Source organism: Microcebus murinus, chromosome 6, assembly GCF_040939455.1.
Source record: "Microcebus murinus isolate Inina chromosome 6, M.murinus_Inina_mat1.0, whole genome shotgun sequence".
Lineage (NCBI taxonomy): Eukaryota > Metazoa > Chordata > Mammalia > Primates > Cheirogaleidae > Microcebus > Microcebus murinus.
This window is the reverse complement of record NC_134109.1, coordinates 44,623,444-44,648,623: the sequence shown is the minus strand read 5'-3', so window position 1 is coordinate 44,648,623 and position 25,180 is coordinate 44,623,444. Positions and strand designations below refer to the sequence as shown.

The 25,180-nt window shown below is 37.5% G+C and overlaps 1 long non-coding RNA gene across 1 annotated transcript in view; it reads right to left on the bottom strand.

Annotated features, from left to right (window-relative positions):
* Positions 1-3,245: 3,245 nt before the first annotated feature.
* Positions 3,246-25,180, bottom strand: part of LOC105867698 (uncharacterized) — a 105,972-nt gene continuing 84,037 nt past the window's right edge. Inside the window, exon 4 of the long non-coding RNA XR_001152388.3 lies at positions 3,246-3,554. This is a non-coding gene — a long non-coding RNA (uncharacterized LOC105867698). The remainder of the gene's footprint in view (positions 3,555-25,180) is intronic.

Below are 25,180 nucleotides of genomic sequence, written 5' to 3'. Positions count from 1 at the left end.
CATCAAAGACATTTGAACTGTCTAAAGTACTATCTCAAGATTCTCTCCATTCTGGTAAAACACTATTTTCTGAAGATCAGGAAAAAAAAACCTCTTTAATATTCCTTTGTTTATATCTGAGTATTTTAGGAAAACATATACATTTTTCATTGAATTCAAGATTCCATTACTACTTAGGGAATATTTAGGATTTTAAAAAAGGGAATAGATCAAAGGAAATATCAAATAATTAAGAGCACAGATGGTATGCAGATATAAGACAAAAATTATGAGAGTGATATTCAAATTCTAAAAACTGTTAGAATATCTTGTTTTACTGTCAAAAAATGAAAATCCCCCACAAATTCCTATTTCCCCCTTTCTCCATCTTTAATTCCTTCTATTTTATCTATTATATTCAGTGATATCCTTGAATTTCTCAGTTCTCCAAACTTGTGGCCTTGAGACCATCATGCACCATTCTACTGTCCTCACTCTTTGTAACCAGCCTATCTCCAAGTTTTGCCAGACTTTCTGCAATTGTATTTTTCTGTTTGTCTCAATTTTTAACCCTACAGCCAAAATTCCAGTAAATAAGCTATTAAACCAATCTCCTAACCAGTCTTCCACAAAAGTTCTTCAGGAGCCATTTTAAATTATACACTCAGTAAAAGACTCAGCAAAAGTTTGTAGCAGCATATGCAACTATGGCTCCCTCCCCCTTTTTCTGTGCCATGGAAGCTGGGAGAATGCCATCTACAGAAAGGCTTAATAGCTAGGGAGGTGAGTTTGCAGGATAAGGTTGTCTCAAGCTTCCAACAGCAATATCAGGACAAGTCCCACTGCCTTCCTTTCTCAAAGGTGTGCCCTCAGCTTGTCTGCCAACCTCTGCTTCCATCTCACCTGTATCCATACCCACCTCCTTGGGTGACCTTTCACAGCCACCTCCTCCTCCAACATCCCCTAGAAAGGTTAGCATGACATTTCCCTTGTCGGTTCCTCCATACCCAACCCTCTATCAGCCTTTGTTCTCACACCCAGTGGAGCTCCTAAGGTATTGGCATTCACTACTCTAAAGTTGTTTCCTTGATTTTTTTTAAATAAGTAGACTTACCACTTTACTGTCCTTTCATTGCTTATTTGTTTTACTCTACGTCTGTCCTGTCATGAAGCTCTCTGGGGAGACTATAATCTGTCTTGGGTAGTGAGCATCTAAAGCATTGTTTCTCAACTAGTACCTCCTAACTCCATGAGGCATGAAGTCATCCTCAGAGAGAAACATTCCCTTCTGCCAACTTCTGAGTAGGGCCTCGGGGAGTGGAGATGATGGGATGTAGACATGGCAGGAAGAAGAGATGTCACAAACTAAGGTCACATGCACAAATATTAGGCAAAGTTTCCCTAAAACATTATCTCTTTAAAAAGAGTCACCTTATAGTTGAGCTTTTGCCAAGTATCTCATATCATGGGGATGCTTTCTCAATGACTTTCTTCTGAACAGCAAAAGCCACCGGATAGAGATCCATTAAGCTAAAACGGTTCAATCAATGCTAGTTTGGGAAACTTGTGAAAGTCATCTAATGTGACTGGACTTTTTAAAAGAAAAGAAATTACCATAGATTAAGACATTATTCCTGATATTTGACAATTCTGTATGTTAGATATCACATTAATAAGACTTTCAAGATTCACTTAAGTGGTTATATCGTGGGAATCACAGGGTGATTCTATCCTTTAAGAAAAACTATATTCCTAATACTATGCAAATGGGTATATGTGGCTGGGATAAAATTTCCACTAATAGCATTATACATGCAGATTCGAGAAATGAAATAGAAATAAAGACAAAAGCCTGTAGAAAACTGTGTTAAGTGAATAGAAACCAGCTCTAATGATGACAAAGGCTCTGATGCCCCAAGGTGCATGTGAGGAGTTGAAACAAAAATGATCTTATCAGATGTGAGCTCAAAACATTTGTTCAAGATAATACGTCCTTATATAGAAAATGTGATTTTAAGCATGTATGTGAGATTAATGAATTAAATATCATAAGTAAACATTTAACTCAGCAATGTCCATTATATTTACCATATTTAACCTAAGCAATATGCTTATTTGAGGATGATATCATGAAAGAAATGGTGTCTCACCATATATGAGGGTTGGCCTTACATTCAGGCATTCGTAAGAGGTGTGAGAGCCTATAATGTGGGTGGGGCTGGAAGGTTTGGATGGACAGACGGCTGGAGGACGGAATGGCTCAGGAAAAAAGAAGGGTAATACACTTTCTTATTTTTTCACAGCAAGGTCACACGTGTGTCCTGTACTAAGAAAGATTGGGACACTCTGGTCTGGAAGACAAGAACTAATTTACTTGAGCTCATTTTGTTCTATTCCCAGAACGGCGAGTGCTCACTGAATATTATTCGTTGATGGTTAGGATGTGCCATGAGGCTGTTTACTGCAGCATCTTTCTAATTTGTTACATAACACAAAAGAATGGAATCTGAAAAACACAAAAGGTGGAGAAACGCTCAGCATAGTAAAATCATGTGTGATACATATTGAAGTATATGTATCACAAGTTTTTACTAGTTTCTTTAGCTAGTTGTTTGAACCCCCAGCTGGGCTTCTTCCCACCCAAAAGGCCTCTTTTTCTTGAGCAATTTCAATGTATAGTCACATTTTGAACAGTTGCCAGCTAAAATGCTTGCATTAGGCTCCATGGCTGGCTGTTCCACCAAGACAAATAAGAACTGGCCCAACCCCTCATCGGAGTACATTGTTCATGGTGCTGAGCAGTGATTTTCCATATCTGACTGTCTTTGTGTTCACCCCAGGAGGAAGGGTGAGCCTGGTTTATTGAGTTCTCATTTCTCACAAAGCAGCAACATCTGGAGGGCTGAGCAGTTTGTTGGCAGGTCCAGCCTGAAGGAATTCGGCCACGGTTCCGATTGGCTCTTATCAGTAGGTGTCACTAAAGACAGCTTCAGAGACAGAAAAATAAATAGGCCAATTAAGCAATGCCAAGAACAGACTATTTTATAGCCATCTCTGCTCTTTTTATTGTTATTCCAACTGCAGAAGTTTCAAGATTCTAATTATTCCCTGTTATTTTTTCCTCGTTGCTGCAAATGAACCTTTTTCCATTTTCCAAGTGCCTCCCTTTAGAGTTAGAGAGTGGGACATTTAATTAATATATTTATTTTGCAGTGCCTGATGTAGCGGGTGAGCAAAATGAAAACAGACAAAGAAGATTAATTCTAACACTTTATTGCAATGAAGCTACAGCTGGCTGTTCATCTGCAAACAGGCTAATGAAGGCTTCACTAGCTCCTTGGTCTCTGCAACATGAGATACTCAGCATACGTAGGAAGCATGAACCTCTCATCCCAACCCAGCCATGCCTTTGTTTCCCCAGAAAATGCAAGCATGGGAACTCCAGAGTAAGACCACATATTTCTGAGAAGGTCAGCAGGGGGATCTCTCAGGCTTCTTCCTGGAGAGGGGCCAGACTGGTCCACAGTGGCCACCATGCTTACTGGCTTCATTTTTGGTAACTGGTGCTTTTCCACCTGCAAAGATACAAGCGCTGTGAAGGACTCTAAATTTGATTTCCAAATCCAAGCAACATCACATAAGTGAGCACAGTTACTTGAGAAAAACAAGTTGGGAAACATTCAAATTAGTTAGATTTTATTTGTAAAATGAACTGTGAGCAATACTAGGGCACGGGTCCCAGTGCCAGCACATTTCTAGCACATGGTAAGTGCTCAGGCAACGTTGGTTAAATGAATGAGGTATCCACCAACTGAGCACGCCAATGAACTGTTCTGTAAGGGTCACCTGCTATGTATGCTAAATTGTGGTGGGTGCTTTTGTTGTTTCTACTTTCAGCAATATGCCCACTACATCCAGCAGACAGATCCTTAGGTTTGAAGACCAAACCATAGGCTTTTAGTTCCAAATTACTTATAATTACAAATGTAAATATAAATGATCACTAACAATAAAAATAATAATAATAACAGCTGTCATTTATTGTGTATTTACTGTGAGGAATCCCTGAAATCTAATATTGGCAAAGCATTACTAAGTTCCATACATTATTTCACATAATTTCCCAACAGACTAAGTTCTATACATTATTTCATGCACTTTCATAACAATCCTATAAGATAAATGTGATTACTATCCCCATTTTACATGTGAGAAAACTGAGACTTAGCCTCATTAAGTTATTTTGTTCAAGGGGATACAGCTAGGAAATTGTAGTGCCAGACAGACACAAGTCTGTCTGACTCTAAACCTGTTCTCTTGACTGAATACTTTACAATCTTCCCGTCTAACATGGGATTATTAATAGCAAATCTTAATAAAGAGAATGGAGGGTATACCTTGGAGAGAAAAAATGGAGAGTGAAAGAAAATGAGTCAAGGTTAAATCTATACTGTGGAATTTATTACTGGGATATTGGTACTTCATATATATACTGGGCAAAAAAAAAAAGGCATTGCTTGTTACCATGGCTGGGAGTTATTTATATTCGCAGCACTGTCATCTACTCCCCAAGTTCAGCAAAGAATAACCAGTAGCCCTAATTTTCACCATGAACATTCTTCCCTGGCATCTTTCTGCAATTTTAGACTCTCCAGTCCAAGTTACAAGATGTCATTTTCATTTATTGGATATAATTCCTAAATTATATAGGCCATAAATCTGCATTCTTGTATATTCTCCAAAAAGAAAATGCTTCTGTGAATTGAAGACTGTATACCAGCACCCAGAACCCAGCCCCAGGCTGCCCCACATCCGCAGTGCCTCTATGCAGGACCCACAGAGACCTCTGTGATAAGAATATCAAAAGCCAACTTTGTGCCTCTATTTTAGGTTAAAAGTTCCCGAATCTAAAGGAATGCATATGCACCTAAAAAACTGACAAAGGTATTTCTTACACATTTTAACAGATTCCATTATTTATAAACTATCAGAATACTTAGTTTTTTAATGGGATTTTTCCCCCAGAAATATTGTATCCTCTAGCAAGGCATAGCATGTCCACAATAAACAGCACATTTTAAAGAATATTGCTTGTTTATTATCCCAGATAAGAAAGATCCCTATGGAATTTTATTTGTAACAGGCTTACGCTCAGAAAACTAGCTTTGGAAGCTACTTCGCCACACTTTTAATTGTAATCCTGATGTCAAGTGGGAGAAGAGCATTTAGTGGGTGCTTATCGTTGTTTTGTGAAGATCTGTAATACGTTTTATACAAATGAATCAAAATACAGAGGAGGATTCAGTAAGGGTATGCCTTGTCAAGCACATCAAAGCAATGTAGAGCAAGCTTTGCTAGAAACCTTGATCCTTGAAGATTTATTTACAAAACCCAAATCTGCTAATATTGAAGACCTGTTATGAACAGGACACTTTGTCTTATACTGCAAAGAAGATGAAAATGAATAACATTACTTTTGCCTTCAAGACAGGCACACAGTTAAAATAAAAGGCAAGGTGAGTGTCATGAAGATTTGCCTTTGAGGGAATGAAAGATGACCTCCACTAGAGGAATCAGGAAAGGCTTTCTTGCAGAGGTTGCATTGGAGATGGGCCTTGAAGGATATGTAGAATTCATTGTTGAAAGTAAATAAAATGGAACAGCATTAAGGAGAAGTCAATAAGAAACCGCAGAACATGCTGGGGTACGCAAAGAGCTTAGGAAGAATGTGGTTGGAAATTGGGCTCAAAATGATGTCATAAGGTGTCATTTTATGGTGAGCCTTGAAGGCAGACTGAGGACTTTGTACATAAAACATTAGGCAGAGAGAAGCTACGAAAGTCTGTAGGGCAGAAGTAGAGTCAGATCAATCACAGGCTTCAAGATAAATCTGACAGCAATGTCTAAGATGAGACACAGAGAAGACAGAAGGGAGTGCGGCTGTGGAACTGTTAGGATGCTGTCGCAGCGATACAGATATTAGGGCCTGGAAAATGATAAACTTTAGTGAGCCCTGGAAAAAGGGAACACAGAGCTATTAATGGAATCTATGCAGAGACTCGGCAGCTAATCGCTTGGGGCAGGGGATGTGATGCTGCTGTTTAAGGGAAATAAGGGAGAAAACGAAGGTTTTGAATTGATGACTGAAAAAAAAAGATGGTGGTTCTCTTATTAGAAATGAGAAAGTCAGGAGGAGAGGTGGCTTTTCCATGGGTGGAAGTCACAGAGTTTGATTTGGGTCATGGTGGGTTTAGTTACCATTGGTACATGCACAGGCATTTTGAATGGGTCTAGAATTTGGCCCTGGGATTGTAAATGCAGGATCTGCTAACCCAGCAGTAGCAATAAAAGCTAGTCAAGGATGCTAGTCAAGCGCAGTGGGTGCAGAAGAGGACGTTGTACAGGCAAGGAGGTCAAATGCTGGAGGATGCTAACAGGGTATAACAGAGTCACATAGACCTATGTTCAAATCCAGACTCTAAACAGCTGTGTGGCCTTCAAGAGCCTTTTTTTGAGAGTTAAATGAGATATGTATACAAAGCAACAGTAAAAATAAATAAAAAATAAATATCCAATTACAAACTGAGTTAAAGACATTACAAGACATTTCATCAAAGAGAATGTATAGATGGCAAATAAGCACATGAAAGATGTTCAACTTCATTAGCCATCAGGGAAATGCAAATTAAAACCACAATGAGATATCACTACATAACTATCAGAATGGCTAAAATAAGAAATAGTGACAACCCCCAAAGCAGGCAAACTGCATCACTGGTGGGTTCTTTCTGGTGGGAATGGGAACACAGCTTGGCAGTTTCTTTAAAAATTAAACATGTGACTGCCATATAAACCTTCAAATTGTACTCCTGGGCATTTATCTCAGAGAAATAAACATTTATGTTCACACAAAAACCTGTATACAAATGTTCATAGCAGCCCTACTCATAACAGCCAAAAACTAAAAACAGCCCAGATGTCTTTTAACAGATAATGGTTAGGCAAACTATGGTACACCCATCCACAGAATAAAACTCAACAATGAAAAGGAACAAATTATTAATACATGAAACAACTTGAATGAATATTCAGAGAATTGTGCTGAGTGGGGAAAAAAACCTTCCCAAAAAGTGACATACTGTATGATTCCATTTATATAACATTCTTGAAATGACAAAAGTATAGAAATTAATTGGTGATTGTCGATGATTTCCCATGGTTAAATGAGGGTTGGGATGGGCAGGTTGTGGGTGTAGCTAGACACAAGGGCAAAATGAGGTGATAGAAATGTTCTGTATCTTGACTGCATTAATGTCACAGTCCTGGTCAAGATAGTTTTGTAAGATATTTCCATTGGAGAAACTGGGTGAAGTGTATGTGAAATCTCTCTGTATTATTTCTTACAACTGCAGAGAATCACTACACATTAAAAGGCTGTTTGGAAGGGGTGAGAAAGATAGGAAAGAAGAGAAGGAGGGGCAGTAATGAGGGATAAGAGAGATAGGAGGAAGAAAAGAGAAAAAATAGAAATAGATCTTGCAATAGATTACCAGGCCATTCTATGGAACAGTCTGGGGGAAATAGAGGCAGAAAGAAAAGCTAGGAGGTTCCAGTAGTGTTCTGGGAGATGAAATATGGTCTCTTTGATAAAAGAAAAGAAACTGTTCCTTTCTCAACAAAGAGCATAAACTTACTCAACGTGAACTCAAGAATTCCTCTTGGCATGAAGTCCCTGAAGTGTCCAAGAAAAACTGAGGGCTCACGGGGTATAATTTTGCAAATTTGAAAGTTAAAATGAAATCTCCCTATCTCTTCCAGAACATGTGTGTCCTTGCAACATGATATTTATGATGTGAATTGGGCTGATTAAATCCATTTTAGGGTTCAGGGATTTGCACAACCTAAATATACTGGTTCTCAGGGAATGAAGAGCGTCATATTTCCTTTGAGTATTTTGTCTCATTGACATCAATAGAAAGCTGTTAGTGATAAGGAGAAGTTGGCATGGGGGCCTGGGAGTGGGGGATTTAGCTGTGCACAGTTGAGTGTCAACCTGAATACAGGACATCTCAGTCACGATTTGGTGAACCCTCTTTATGAGCCTCTGCCTGGGACTTTCACACACAGATGGTATATATGAGAAAGCTTGACATGAGAGGTTTCTCAAAGTTAGTAAACACAGAAGTGATGGATGCTAAAGATAGGGTAAACTTCGTCATGGAAACTGGAGGAAGGCAACATTCCTGCTAGAGACTAAAAAACTAATGGTAAATGAACCAGTGAATTAGACTCCATGCTGAAACCAAAGATCATTACATACACTAAGCTTGAACTCATATCCAAACTTTTCAAAGTAAAACACAATAGGAAAAATTATTATCCTCTTCAAATTCAGCTCTGGTAGACCCTATGTCACATAATGGCAAGAACCTAGTACCTCCCAAAATAAACAAATCAACTTTAAAAAGAGCCAAAGAAAGGTCCGTGAAGTATATTCGGTTCACTCTGGGCGACTCCCATTGGACTGGCTTTTGAATACCGTAAGGGCCTAGCAGACCCTTGTGTGAGGAATCTCCAGTGAAGCTGGACTTGTCAGGCTGCTTATTCTGCTTTATTAATATCAGGCTGGAATTACGGTATCAGGCCAAATAATGATGTAAAACCCAAAAGAAGGAATGTTTCTAATTGCCAGATTTGTTATGGAATTATCACATTTTCTGTTGCAGCGTTAAGTGCTGGGAGATTCATTGAATGAAAGCTCCAGAGAAACCATAGATCAATGTCAGCCACAAAGATTGAGGGGGAAAAAATTCAGAAGGCAAGCCTGCAAGCTTGTGCATTTGATCCTTCAAAATAGATACCTTTACATGGAACAATCGATATATATCTATTGCTGTTGAGCACAATAATGAACTAATTTCTGCATATAAACTTAAAAGCATAATGGAAGTACAGATGGCAAAAATCTGGTTCTTCTCTAAAGATTTAGGCAAGTCTTTTGCTAAGATTCATTTCTGTCTTGACCTCCCACCTGTCACTGCTTCCTTTCTGCCTTTCATGTTCTCTCACCTTGATGCAAGTCAAAACACTGTCTTGCTATATTGCTGACATTTTATTTTAGGTAACTGTATAGTTTAACTTTGCTCACCACCATTCTTACCATATGGAAGCAATTAATTCATTTTCTTTGCCATCATCAGGACTGGCATCCTAGGATATTCTATATGTAACCTCATCACAGATTTCCCTTAACTAATTATATAACATCTAACCGATTTTCTTAAAAGTGGAACTTTCCAGCTAAGAAATAAAGAAGTGGCATTGCTTATAATAAACTCTGCATGCTACACTGTAATTTAAACTGTACTGTTATGTATGGTGAAGGACTGAAAGTTTAGAGTTCCTCCCCTTGGCAAAGATTTTTTTCTAAGGGTTGCTTAAATAAGCAGTACAGAAACCAGATGTCATTTGGTAAGAGTATCTGAATGACCAAAAATTTGCTGTCTGGGTATTTTTTTCCTTTATAAAAACAAGAAAAATTCTTTGGATTTATATCATATTTAGCAGCTGTGAAACAGTGCAAACATCTGTTTGTACCTATGGGGAGCTGACCCGCGGGGCCCTCATCTCTTAATCACCAAGCATCAAGCCAGTCTCACATGCACAGTTTATTGTTTTCTTTGCCGTTGCCTCCCGCACTTCAAAGTTTTCATACATTCATGTTCTATTGGCAGAATGGAGGAACTAATCCATTCATTATAAGACCAGATGATTAGAATTTTTTGAAACTTGATCACAGCATTCTCTCCACCCAGCCTGTGCCCAGAAACACGTTCCTATTTGACTCTAAATTCATTTTGGAGTGTCTACACTTACTCCAAATAATGCAAGATTTATGAGCCTCAAGCAAGATCGTAGTAGCACATATACTAGACTGCACAAGGCCTACAGTCACCATTTGGGGCCACAGTCTTTAAAAGGCTATTTTAAAATAATTTGCCCTTTTTTTATACAAGTATAGATATTACACTAGCTCTTATTTTGGAGTTTTTCTACTAGGATTTTTGCTACAGTTTTTTTTTTTTTTTAAAGAGCAATAATAACAACAAAAAAAGCCTTACCGCACTTGCACACCCAGGGAATATCAGTTTCTAAAGGCCAACATTTTTGCTGCACTTTGTAAATAGGGAAAGTACGCTGAATTGGAATCGAAGCTTGCCAGGTCAAATCAGCTGCTTTATTTATACATTCTTTTTTTTAATACAAAGGCTGCCAAATAAAGCATTCCTATTGCAAAAAGCATAGGAATCAGCTTCATTTGCATATATTGAAAAAAACTCATTAAAACAAAGTCTCATCACAATGAGACTTTCATTGCAAAAATGATACATTCTATATACCAATGTTGTTTATGAGGATGGTCCATCATAAAAATGCTATATGAACAGTTAATAAGAAATTATCTGTAGCAATTGACTTTTGATCAATGGATGCCTTCAGTGGCCCCTGTTTCTGCAACAGACATTCTCTGCACTGTGTGTTATTTGCATTGTACTTTGGAAACAAAGAGGAGGTCATGTTATAGCTGCACTCTCACCATATAGAAACCATATTTTGTGATTTCTCAATTTTAAATATTCCAACTGCCCCCGCAGAATGGGGGGTGGGGAGATGTACTCAACAAATTAAAGCCATAGAAATATCTAGGAACTTGAAGAAAGACACTAAGGTAAAAACCACATGCGCAACACCTCCCTTTTTATCCTGCTGAGTTCAAAGCACTTCTGTAACTCGAGGATACACTAAAGAAAGACTAGACCTTGGATTTGTCTCATCTTTATATGCACTATGGTCTAATGTACATATTCTGAATCTGGGATCCATAAAACAAGACTAATTCCCAAGATACCAATAGGTGTTCCTGGGAAAAGAAGGTTCCATGGTCAATTAAATTTGGGAAACACTCATAGAATGCCCTCGTTTTGGATAAAGACAAAGCCTATTAACAAAGGCTCTGAGAACTACTGCGGCAAAGGCATTTCATTTCTAAAACATCAAGAAAACTTTAAGACATAAGAAGATGTAAATAATAAGAAAGTAAACCCATGTGCCCACCCTGTAGCTTAACAAAGAAATGCTACAAATACAATCGATGACCCACTGTGCCTTTCCTTCTTTGGAAGGAACACAATTCTGAATGTTGTATAGATTGTTTTCTGTTTTTAACTTTTATATAAATGGTATAATTGGTATAATGCTCAGGGTATTCTTTTGCTAATCCTTTTGGGGAGAGGAGTTCAACATTATATTTATGAGATTTTAACATATTTATTTCTTTAAATAAATATAAATCAAATAAATTTAAATAAATATAAATTATTTTAAAAAATATAAATATAAATCAAGTTTATTTTCACTGTTGTATTAAGTTGTACAAATAGATCACAATTTATTCATCCAGTCTCTTGTTGAACATTTAGATTGTTTTCTCCTTTTTTAAAATTACAAACCATACTGGTATCAGTTTATGAATAGACAGAGTAACCAAAGGGGACAGAATAGAGAAAAGATCACTCACGTGTGGAAATCTCATAGATAGAGGTGACTCCTGCACATCAGTGATCAAATGGTATAGGGGAAATTATTTATCCATGTGGGAAAAAATAAAATTAGATCTTTATCTCATACCATACCCCAAAATCAGTTCCAGGTATATTATAATATTAGTTCTAGGTATATTATAAACTAACTATAAAAAGGAAAACACTGAATTTCTAGCACAAAATATTAATATATGAGAATATATGCAGATCTGGAAGAATTCCTAAAACAAAACACCAAAAGCTTAAACTATGGGGGAAAAAGATTAATAAATTAGTCTACAGTTTAATTTAAAACTTCTATTCATCAAAAGATAATGTATAAAATTATAAAGACAAGGCCCAGAAAGAGGAAAGATATTTATAAGACATATAACTAATAAATGGTTAGGATCCAGAATATATTGCTTTAAATACTGTAATTTTATTTAAATCACCAGTTTCTAATTTATTTGACCCTTATTTAGAGAAATAAACACCGATTGATGTCTTGTCCATGAGGCACAATTTGGGAAAAAATTATATTATGGCAAAAGCATCAAACTTGGAAAAGACCCTGGTTTAGGTCTCTACCCAGTTAGCTCATAATTCTTCAGCAATGTGACACTAGACAAATAATTTACTAATCTGGGCCTTAGTGATGTAGAAATTAGCTCTATCCTTAGTACACAAAACTAAGCAGTACAGAAATCTGGAAACCAAACTAACAGTTATAGCACCACACTGAAGAAACCTATAAATACCTTGACCTCTTAGAAATTATTTAGCCTTACCACTAGTGCCAAGAGATACCTTAGGGGTTAGGTAGAAAAACCAACTGAGGATGGAAAATGTAGTTAGGCCTACTATGTTGTATCTGTGCTAAACATCCACAGACTTTTGTTTCTTGTCATTATTTCTTAAATAATACAGTATAACTATTTACATAGTATTTGCATTGCATTAGATATTACAAGTAGTCTAGTGATGATTTAAAGTATGCATGAGGATGTGTATAGGTCATATGCAAATATACCATTTTATATAAGTACTTGAGTACCTTCAGATTTTGGTGTCCACAGGGGTCCTGGAACCAATCCCCCTCAGATACCAAGGACAACTGTAAGTCTGAATCTAGCATTTGACACTCAATAAATTATCTTTTTAGAACAAAGGAAAAATACTTTTCTCAGATTTACCAACAATGAAACAAAACAAAAACAGTACATGTGATAGCAATAATTAAGAATACAAAAGAAAAAAAGTTTAAAATAAAAAGACCCCTGTGGTATATGTATACCGTGGAGTACTACTCAACCATAAAAAGAAATGAATTAATGTATTTTGCAGAAACTTGGATGGAACTGGAGATCATTATCCTAAGTGAAGTATCTCAAGAATGGAAAAACAAATACTACAAGTACTTTCTAATAAGTTGGAACTAACCAATAGGTATATATAGACACACTGGGAAGTAAAGGTCAGTGGTATCAAGAAAGGGGGGAGGGTAAAGGCAGAAATCTAAAATAAAAAAGAAATTAAAAAAGATAGAAAAAGAAAAGCAAATTAAAAGTAAATAGAATAAGTAAAATAATAAAGATAAGAATAGATATCAATGTAAACAAAAATTGAGAAAACCAGCAAAGCCAAGTTTGTTCTTGGAAGAAAATTGATAAAACCCTGACAAGACTGATTATGACAAAACAGACAGCAAACAAAAATCCCACTAGCTGGAATGAAGGTGAGGGTATCGCTGGAGATACTACAGACAGTAAAAGAATAAAAAGAGTATATTACAATCAACTTCGTGGAAATCAATTCTAAAATTCTTAGATAAAATGAATTCACCTAAATTCTTAAATAAAAAGGGACTTATTTCTTGAAAGATGAACTTACAAAACTGACTCCAAAAAAATAGAGTATTTAAATAGTCCTATATGTGTTACAGAAATGGAATTTGTAAATATAATTCATCCCACATATACACAAAAGAAAGAGTAGGCCCAGATAGCTTCACTGCTGAGTTCTACCCAACGCTTAAGGAAGAAATAATATCGGTTCTACAAAAACACTTTCAGAATATAGAGGACAAATAAATGTAATGAGGACACCATAACCTTGATACTAAAACTTCACAAAGATATTACACAAGAAAAGAAAAGAAAAAGAAATTTACTAACTAATATCCAATATTTCTCATGAATGTAGACATAAAATATTAGCAAGGTGGTGAAAATGTAGAATAACTTTGACTCTCATACCCTCCTAGTGACAGTGTAAAGTGATATAACCACTTTGGAGAACTCTTTGGCAGTTTCTTTTAAGGTTCAGCATATGTCTAACCTATGACACAGCAATTCCATCCCTAGTTTTATACTCTAGAGACATGAAACAACATGACCACAAAAATATTTGTACAAAAATCTTTATAGCACTCATATTTATAATAGCCCCCAAGTAGAAACAGCCCAAATATCCATCAATAGGAAAATGGATAAACAAATTGTGGTATATTTACATAATACACTGTAATCATCAATTTTAAAAAAGAACTACTCATACACATGGTAACATGGATAAATCTCAAAATCATGCTGAATGAAAGAAGCCATACACAAAAGAGAATATATGTTGTGATTTCATTTAAATTAAGTTCAAGAACAGGTCCAACTCATCTATAATGATGGAACTCAGAACAGAGGTTATCTCCATGGATGGAAGGAACTGGAAAGAAACATCAGGGATCTTTCTGGGCTGTCAGAAATGCTCTATATGTTGATTAAGATGTGGATTACATGGGTAAAAAACATGTCTCAAAACTCTCGTAAAGCTATACACTTAAAATCTGCATTTATTGTATATAAATTAGACTTCAGTGAAATGTGACATTAAGGAAAGAGCAAGAAAACACCAGAGAATTCCACTAATTAATAGTCCCTTTGCTCTTTTTTCTTGACCCAGTGTCCATCAGAGAGCTAATCTGTTTGCAGCCTCTACTGCCACATCTATTCCCAAGTGGACTTCCCTGACCATCGTTATGTATATACAAAGTGTACCACCATGTTCCCTTTCTCTTAGACTTGAAATTGTACTCGGATATCTCCAGACATAGAGACTGAGTGAAAACAAGTCAGTCACAAGTCTTTCAAATTCTCCCTTTTCCAATGTTCTTAGCATTTAACATCTCCTATTCCTTTCTCCTGTCATCTCTCTTGTTCAAGTCTATTCACCTCAAACTTAGATCATTATAACAATTCCCTGTCAAAATCTCTTTGACTGTAATCTATCCCACAAACCCACTACCACCAGATTAATCTCTGGATATAATTCTCTGGCTGTGTTACCCATCTACTCAAAACCTTCAGTAGGTGCCCATTCCTTAGGCTGGAACTGAAGGCCATCATAATTTGGCCATTTTAGCTCTATTGACTGATATGCTGATAAATGTTAAACAACTGGGTAAGGGATGAGAAAGACCCCCAATTTGTAGTATTTGCCTATTTGTTTGGTGCATATGTATCCACCATGACCAATTTCAAGCTACCAATGATTTAACAACAGAGTCACAAAATTCCTAAATATTTAACAATCAGCTGTTCCATGAGCCAGTATGACCTGACTCTGGTATTCCATTAGATCTACCTGTTGAAATCACAAAAATATTCTCTTTTCTAGTTAAGCCTGTCTACTGATTACCCTGACAAGTTTATAGGAATATTGTATAAAACATACTTACACTAAAAAAAATTTTGTTTATCTAGAGTTTAAATTTAATAAAGTCTCCTATATTTTATCTGGCAACTCCAACCTGGATTGTCCTTTCCCCTCCCATAGTTCAAGTATTTTCCCACCTATCCCTAGAGTCACTCACACCCTTTATAGCATTCCTTAACACATTAAAAATACCACTATTAAACTATCCAAGCTATATAAAGACCACAATGTATACACACCCCCAAGGAAATGGAAATAACAATCTTTGTGGAGTTATATTATAAAGTCAAAGGATGATGGCTCCAATCCAATCATGGATTCCAACAGAGTTATGAAAAATCAAATTAAAGAAAGAGACTGAGGACAACACATTATCAAAAAGATGTCAGTTTCTTTTAGGATCTATAAAGATATTTATGTCAATAATCTGTAAATTCAGTACAGTTCAATCAACACCTGCTCAAGATTTTCATACAACTTAACAAAATTTATTCTAAAATTTACATAAAAGAATCAAATTGCATAAAGTGATCTATTATGAACCATTTCACATAATGAACAATATGGGGTTGTTCAGGGGAGGAAAAATATCTTTTTTTCCACCCATTTGAGGTTCATGGCTGAAGCCTCTATAACAAAGGACAAATTAACAAGAGAAAAGCATTCAAATGTATTTAATAAGTTTTATGAGACACAGGAGCCTTCAGAAGAAAAGGAACACCCAAAGAAATCATTAAACCTGTATATTTTTATGCTAGGTTTAATGATGAGTAGATAATCATGGGGGAAAATGGTAGGGCAAGAAGGGTATAAGCTAATGGTAATAAACTTGGGGAAACTTAGCAAGGCCTGTTTGTTCACGTTCTTCTTGGTGACCCTGTGTCATTAGAGATAAGTATTCTCCTTTCCTCTAAGTATAAGAAGGGGGCCTCTCACATGACAGTCTTATGACCTGCTTCAAGGGAGGTCAAATAATCCTTCCTAGATTGTATGACCTGCTTTGGGTACAAAGGGCTGGAGTTAGTGAGAGTGACCTTCCCATTTCTGTCATTTTCTCAAGTTTCTTTGGCTTAAAATGCTCTGGGGTAGAATGTCTTGAACCCCATCAGGGAATCTTCTCTACAAAATATCAAAATTATTATAAAGTTCTCTGAACTAAGATAATGTAGTATACATTATTAAAATAGTTATAGACAAATAGACCAATGTGACAGGATAAATAGCCCAACACAGACACTTACACAGAAACCTGATACATGAGATGCCCCTCAAATGTTAATACCGTTAGGACTTTGAGGGGGTGAAGGCCTTGAGAGGTCAGGCCACTCCTGGACAGAGACCATTGCCCAGTCTTTGCAATCAGATAAACCCCTGTTTTGTCCTATGGAGAAGGTTGAGTGAGAGCCATAGAGAGGGAAGAAGGATAGGTAGAATCCTTTCTGTGCCATGGGCCAAGGAACTCAGTAAGGAGAAACATTTCCCCCATTGATAAAATTCTGATTGGTCCACTTAGAACTTCCTTCCTTCCTTGTTTATATCTCCCCACCGTGTTTGCTCTCCAAGACTGACCTGGCTACTCAAAGTGTGGGTGGCAGACCAGGGCATCAGCATCACCCGAAGCTGGTTAGAAATGCAGAATCCTAGACTTGCCCCAGACCTACCACAGAGCTAGTGCCTTAGTTCATTGTGTGCTATTATCACAGAATACCTGAGCCTGGGTGATTTATAAAGGACAGAGGTCTATTTCTTACTGTTTTGGAGGCTGAGAAATGCAAGATTGAGGGGCCTGCATCTGGCAAGGGCCTTTGTGCTAGTCAACACATGGTGGAAAGCAGAAAGGAAAGAGAGCCTGAGAGAGAGCATAAGAGATCAAACTCACAGTCTTGAGCCCTTTTATAATTGGCATTAATCAACTCATGAGCAAAAAGCCCTCATTACCTAGACACTTTTCAATGTTGTACTGGGAATTAAGTTTCCAACACATGCTTTGTGGGAGATACATTCAAACCAGAGCAGCTAGCAAACCAGAATCTGCATTTTAATCAGATCCCCAGGTAAGTCCTATGAATATTAAAGTTTGAGAAGCATCCTCCAGGAGATTCTCAGACCCAGTGAATCTACGTGGCATTATGCTACCCAATCCATCTCATCAGTGAGAATCTTTCAGACAGCTGCTGCCCAATACAGAAGTCACTAGAACATTTGATGCTATTAAACATTTGAGACGTGCTGTGTCAGTATAAAACACATACTGGATTTCAAAGAAAACGGACATAAGCAAACATAAAATATCTTATTTTTTCATATTAATTACATGTTGAAATAATACTTTAGAGGTATTGGGTGGAATAAAATGTATTATTAAAATCAATGTCACCTGTTCCTTTTTACTTTTTTTATCGTGACTACTACAAATTTTAAATTTATATATGTGGCCTGCACTCGTGGCTCGAATTACATTTCTACTGGCCTGTACTGCTCTAAACCCTGGTCTTGCCTCACCACCTGAAATTGTATGACTCGAATACCCAGCTCCATACTAATTAGCTTCCTGGCCATAGTCCCATGATGTTCACCCCTCCATGTGACGAATATCCCTCTAGTCTGACAGGACTTCTCGTCCTGCCGTTCTCATCAGGTTGCCAACAGTCTGGCAAAGTGCAAACTTCTTTTTTCTGAGTTTAGGTTTTATTGTGGCTTGGAAAGGGCTCATAAGCAAGAGAAAAGGGATCATGGCTCTAGTTTGGGCTATGCCTTTGACCTTTAACATTCTCTGTGACCTTGACCACAATACTTTATCTCTCAGTATTTCTTCTTTTAACCCTTTTTCTGAAAAGTGAGAGGTTTGAACTAGATAATCTTCAAGATTTTGGAAACTCCTAACACGAATAATTGTTTACTCTTAATTATTACTTATGCACATTTACTGTCACTCTAATTAGATTGTAAACTCTTGGAAGGTAGGCATTTTATCTTATATTTCCACCTCTAACCACTTATACTATGATTGAACTTCAGGGATCTCAACAATTATCTTTAGTCAAATGATTTTTTTTCTTTCTTTCTTTCTTTTTTTTTAAGTTTCACTGTTGTTCAGGCTAGACTGGAACTCCTGGACTCAAGGGATCCTCCCACCTCAACCTCCTGAGTAGCTGGGACTACAGGTGCATGCCACCACACCCAGCAATCTCAGCAATTGTCATAGATGAAGACTTTTATGCTGAAGGACAAAGCACTTATTCAAACTAATCCAAGCTGTAGAAAAAACTTGAGATCCTATAAAGAAATAGAAGGAGAGATATAATCCACAAGTAGTTGCACATTTGTTTTTAAAAGTTTGACCATCTGACTGTAACCTGAGGAATCTTGGTTAAACATTTCTTTATGCAAAACAAAGAATGTTGGGTAGTTAAATATTTTACCTCTGAGGCTAAAATTGGGTTATTTTGTGTGTACTCCCCTCTGAATGTTTCAAGTGGAAAACCAAGTGTGAATACTCAAATGATTTCCAGAGACAAAAGCCCCATCATCGTGAAAGAATAGTTGTGACCCTCAAATGATTAATTAATTCAACAAACATGCATTACATATCTTCTATTATAACTGAGTGAGTCAACAATCTTTGCTAAGAATCTACTAAATATGAATAGCTCTTAGATAATAGAGAGGAAATGGAAGACAAGTCTGTCTTCGCATCTTACAACTTAGTTGTAGAAAACCAAACATATAAATTTCAGAGGACTAAATGGATATTCACACAGTAGAAAAGTAATCAATGAACATCTGTTGAGCTGCTGTTAGATGCACACTACACAGCAGATACTAATGTGAACGAGGATGATTTCTATGTGCACTCTCAACATATGTTCAAGTGCTAATGGTTCAAAAGGAGATCAGCTTATCTGGGTGCTCAAACAGTTAAGGAATTGTCTGAAAAAGCAGGAAGCCAAAAGAAGGCAACTGTGCTCCTGGCAGCAGGGACCTTCAGGTAGCAGTGCAGTTCAATCTTCCCCCCAGAGAAACTATAGAAAGGTAATTCAGTCATCGGAAGTCCATCTGTGGACCTGTGGTTTGAGGCTCACTTATAAAGATCAGTTGGAGATCTTGTTCTAAATGCAGATTTCTCTGACCCACTCCAGAGCCAGCACATCAGGACCTTTGAGAGGGAGCTTCAGAGATCTGCACTTTGAATACACTGCAGGTGATTCTTATGCACACTGAAGTTCCCAAGCCACTCATTTGAGAGCAAGAGTGTCAGATTAATTCGGACCTCAGTTCCAGGCCTGTCTCCACAACTTCTGTACCACCTCTCTAAGTCATCTGTCACATGAAAACAATAAATGTGACTTACCTATAGTCTTGTTGTGAGGATCAAATGATGAACAATAGATGATGCTTAGATATAGTGTGCACTTAATAAATGCAATAAAATTAATAAACTCATGAAGAATTCACCAAGTATGAACAGGTAAAGGAGATGTGATGACAAAATGAGACAGAAGAAAATTCTAAAAGGGCAGAGCCAGAATCCAAACAGGACACTGGTCCTCTGAGTATGTGTTTCCATTGATAACCTCCATTTACCAACTAGTGCCCATGTGTCAGACCACGTTCACATGAACTCAAAAGACCCTTATGACCACCAAATGAAGTGAGAATTTAATAGGACATTAGCTAGAGATTGGTGAGGTTAAACATTTTGAGCAAAGCAACCCAGCCAGTAAGTCACACAACACACATTAGGAAACAAACTGTGTTACAGTCAGATGGCTAGAATCCAACTTGGGGAAGCACCCAGCATGCCTTCCGCCAGACAGAGATGAGTCAAGACAGCACCAGGCAAGCTCTGGAGTGGAGCCAAGTTCTGAGACCAAGGGTACACACAGGTGACAGGGCTCAAGAATGCAGGGTCAGCAGTAGTGCCATATCACATATTCTGCCAAGAACCTTCCTTATTGCCCAAGCTCTTGTTAGTAACCACAGAAATGGAAAAATAGCAGGTATTTATTTCCTGCTACATTTCTAAAAGTGACAATATTTAAAGTACTGTTCTGTTACTCTGCAGTCATAATTTGCTATTAGTATTAAATGGAAATCCCACATTCTACAGTATTCTTAATAAGGTGGGTAGGATTCAAAATCAAAAAATGGAAACCAGAGTTCTGAAGGGATCACAGTCTGCCCAAGAAGGACATTATAATGGACATTTGTTGTGTGTATCTGGCCAGCAGCCATTGCCCCCTCTTCTGTGCTAACATCCTAGATTTTCATTTGGGTACCACTCTCCTGCCCTACGTAAGTCCTTTTGGTCCTGATTGATGTCCATTCACAGACTCTGAGAACAAACACATGACCTAGACTTTCACAATTAGCATATTCCACACCTCTGGTGACAGCTATTGGTTCAGGGATGGCAAGTGAACTGAACTGGCCCAATCAAGAGCTGATCTGAGAGTCTGCATTGTAATATCAGGAAAGAAAAGGTCTTCTGCTAGAATTAGATTTGTCAGGGAATATCCAGATTTGTCAGGGCCCACTTCATGGAGGAAATTGGCTATATTACTTACACTTCTGGATCCTTTCATGCCAAAATCCCCACCCCTAGACTTTTCAGGTATGTGAACCAAAAATTGTTTTTTCCCTAAGCCTGTTTAGATTAGAATATTTGTCAATTAGGAAAAGAATTCTGACTAATTGAGAGCCACATGTAGCTTGAAGGCCATCAATCTTGTCACCCATATACACTTAAAGTTAACTAATTTTGTGAACATGGCACATGTATAGGGATAGAATTGGGATGAAAGAAGGCATATTGGTCCTTAACTCATGAGCAGGACTAAAGGACTAATGATAATGAAGGAAAAAAAATAGCTAAAAACAAACAAAACGAAAAATCTACCTACATGAAGCTAGAAACAAATGGATAAGAATCATCAAAAAACAATAAAACTGGAACATGCACTGACCCTCTCTGGAAAATAGAAAAAATAATTAAATATGAGAACAGAGCCTTAGCCAATAAATGTGTTCCTGCTCTAAGGTGTGGAGGACAGATAATTAGAAGGGGCTAAATTTTTTAAAGAGGCAAGAAGACTAGAGTGAGATAAGAAGATGACAAAGTGTTTCCATGTGGGGTGTATTTGGGACAATATTCAGCAGGAGGAGGTATTAAAATTTGGGTTTTGCCTCAATTTAAATTAGACAGTTAATGTGGTCTGTTGCTTAGTGGACAAACTTAGAAAATCCCATCTGAAATTATCATTACCGGGAAACATCCTATTTTCACATGTACTATAAGGGAATTGGAAAAATAGCCAGCACAAACTTCACAATGCTAGAATGCACTCATAATCAAGATGCCATGCTGACAGACAAAAGTGAAGAGAATTTAAGCATAAAATTCCATTTTAATACAAAAAATTAACCCCTTAAGTAATCTCATGCAAAGAAATAGTCTATCCCCAAAGATGAATTTTTTTTAAATTTCATGTGACTCAGTAGTATCTGCTTTTAAGTTTCTTCATGAGCAGCAATCAGTAGATTCTATAATTCCATGTATCTCTTCAGGTGCCACAGAATCAAATAAAAATAGATTAAATATAGGGAAAGCAAGAGCTGAAAGCCACTTATTTGGTTAATTTATTCCAACTAGGAGTCCAATTCCAGGCATAACTGTAGCTGGATGGCATGAAATGCTTTATTTAGATCTCAAGGACAAGAACTTAATTACAACAGAAAATAATACAAAGGAAAAAATATTAAAGAGACAGTATAAATAAAGAAGTCAGATAACTAGGATGAAAAATGAAAACACATTAGTACTATGGTGAAATTTTATTATATCCCTTTCAAGTCCCTAAACTCCAGATATATTTGCTTTGTAAATTTAGGAGTGACTCTAAGATGCAGCATAAGTTAATGTGCAGTAATTCTAAGTGATTGTGCTAACTACAATAGTATGAAAATTAAGAATTGGGCATCAGTATGGGGTTTCCTGATGGGTAACATAGGCATAGACTATAGGTATTTTCTTCCTTGGTCATTTCCTGTGCTCATTGATGCCACTGTATTTTATTTGTGCCTCTCAGAGCCCTGTACACATCATGTTATAGTCAGTTGTCCACATGGCCAGATGCATCCCTGGACTATAAACTGTTCCAGAGCAAGAGTCACCTCTTCATATAATACACCTGAGTTTTTTCCACAATGGCTTCCATCTTAGTAGAGTTTAAGGAGAGGGACAGGGGCTATCAAAAAGACTAATACTGTCCTTGATTATCCTGGAATAGAAATAATAAAATGCCATAAACATTCAAGGGTTGTAGAAGTCATATAGTCCTGAGTCCAAGTTCTGGCTTCTCCACTTATTGGCCAACGTATCTTGGGTTGGTCACTTAATCCCCTGCACAGCATTGCTCTCTCTAAAATTGGGATAAAGTTGATGCCCACCCTTCAAAGTTGTTAAAAGGATTTCATGGGGATCTTCACAAGATGGTGGACTAGAAGCAGCCTGCACCTGCAGTTCTCATAAAGAGGATCTAAAGTTGCAGACAGATGCCCACCCATGGATGGCTGTTCTTGGAGATGACACAATTTCAAGAGAAATGATAGGGGACATTTGAGGTGAATGAGAAGGTGATAGGGCAATTCATTCAGCAAGATCAAAGGGAACTTTGGGGAGGCATTCACATGTGGGAATGGTCAAGAGGTGACAGCCCTGGGGCTCCATGCTGAGCCTATAGGCACTGCGGCCCTAGCAGTGAGGGCTCTCCCACCACCACCACAAACCTCTGGACTGATCAGGGAGCTGTTTAGAATCTATGCAGAGGCATTGCATCAGAGAGCAGGTGCAGCAGGAATTTGGTGGCTACCAATCCAGGTTACTGCAACTGACCACATTCTGAGCTTTCAGGTACAGGGTACTAGGTCTGCAGGGAGCTTGGATTTGCAACAGAAGACTTTGCATCGTCCCTGCTGGGCCAGGGAAGGAGCAGGCACAGCAGACACTCCCACATGCCATGTCCTGTGACTAGGTGCTAAGAGCTCCTCTCCACCAACGTGGGATCTAATCAGAGGGGGCACCACAGGTGCTACAGACACCACCTGAAAAGCCTTGAGGTGACTGCCTCAGTGGGACTGGGGCAGGGGGAGAACCCCAACCATCCAGAAGCCCCAGCCCACAGCCCCATAACAAAGCTCAGAACAGAACTAAATGAAATGGAAACAAAAAATAAATAAATGCAAAGGATCAACAAAATAAAAAGTTGTTTCTTTGAATAGATAAACAAAATCTTGCTAGATTAACCGGAAATAGAAGTGAAAGGACCCAAATAAGTTCAATGAGAAATAAAAAAGGTGATATTACAACTGATAACATAGAAACACAAAATATCATCCATGAATATTATGAAACTCTCTACACATAAACTAGAAAACATAGAGGAAATAGACAAATTTCTAGAAACACAACCTTCCAAGACTCGATCAAGAAGAAATAGAAATCTTGAACAGACCAATAATAAGCAGTGAGATTGAAGCAGTTATAAAAAATCTCCCAATAACAACAGCAACAAAAAACCCCTAGATCAGATGGATTCACAGCTGAATTCTACCAGACTTACAAAGAAGAGCTGATACCCACACTACAGAAATTATTCCATAATACTGAGAAGGAAGTAATCCTCTCTTACTCATTCTATGAAGCCAGAATCACACTGATACCAAAGCCAGGATAGGACACAACAAAAAAGGAAAACTATAGACCAATATCCCCTATAAATATAGATGCAAAAATCCCCAGTAAAATACTAACAAACCTAATTCAACAGCACATCAAAAACATAATTTACCATGACCTATTGGACTCCATCCCAGGGGTGCAAGGATGGTTTAACATATGTAAATGAATAAATGTGATTCACCACATAAATAGATTCAAAAACAAAGATCATGCGATCATATCAATAGCTGCAGAAAAAGCATTTGACAAAGTCCAGCACCCTTTCATGATAAAAACCCTCAACAAACTGGGCATAGAATGACCATACTACAAATTACAAAATCCATATATGACAAACCCACAGCCAATATCATGCAGAATGGGGAAAAATTTAAAACATTCTCCCTAAGAGCTGGAACAAGACAAAGGTGCCCACTGTCACCACTTATATTCAACATAGTACTAGAAGTCTTAACGAGAGCAAGCAGGCAAAGGAAAGGAATAAACAGTATCCAAATTGGGAAAGAGGAAGTCAAACTATTGCTCTTTGCTAACAAAATGATCTTATACCTAGAAAATCCCAAACACTCCACCAAGAGCCTTCTGGAATTGATAAAAAATTCAGCAAAGTCTCAGGATACAAAATAAATGCACAGGCCGGGCGCTGTGGCTCACGCCTGTAATCCTAGCTCTTGGGAGGCTGAGGCGGGCGGATTGCTCAAGGTCAGGAGTTCAAAACCAGCCTGAGCAAGAGCGAGACCCCGTCTCTACTATAAATAGAAAGAAATTAATTGGCCAACTGATATATATATATAAAAAATTAGCCGGGCATGGTGGCGCATGCCTGTAGTCCCAGCTACCTGGGAGGCTGAGGCAGAAGGATCACTCGAGCCCAGGAGTTTGAGGTTGCTGTGAGCTAGGCTGACGCCACGGCACTCACTCTAGCCTGCGCAACAAAGCGAGACTCTGTCTCAAAAAAAAAAAAAAAAAAAAAAAAAAAAAACATTTCACACTCCAGCTTCTAACAAAAAAAAAAAAAAAAAAAAAAAAAAAAAAAAAAAAAAAAAAAAAAAAATAAATGCACATAAATCAATAGCATTTCCATATACTAATAACAGTTAAGCTTAGAGTCAAATCAAAGACTCAATACCATTCATAATAGCTACAAAGAAAATAAAATACCTAGGAA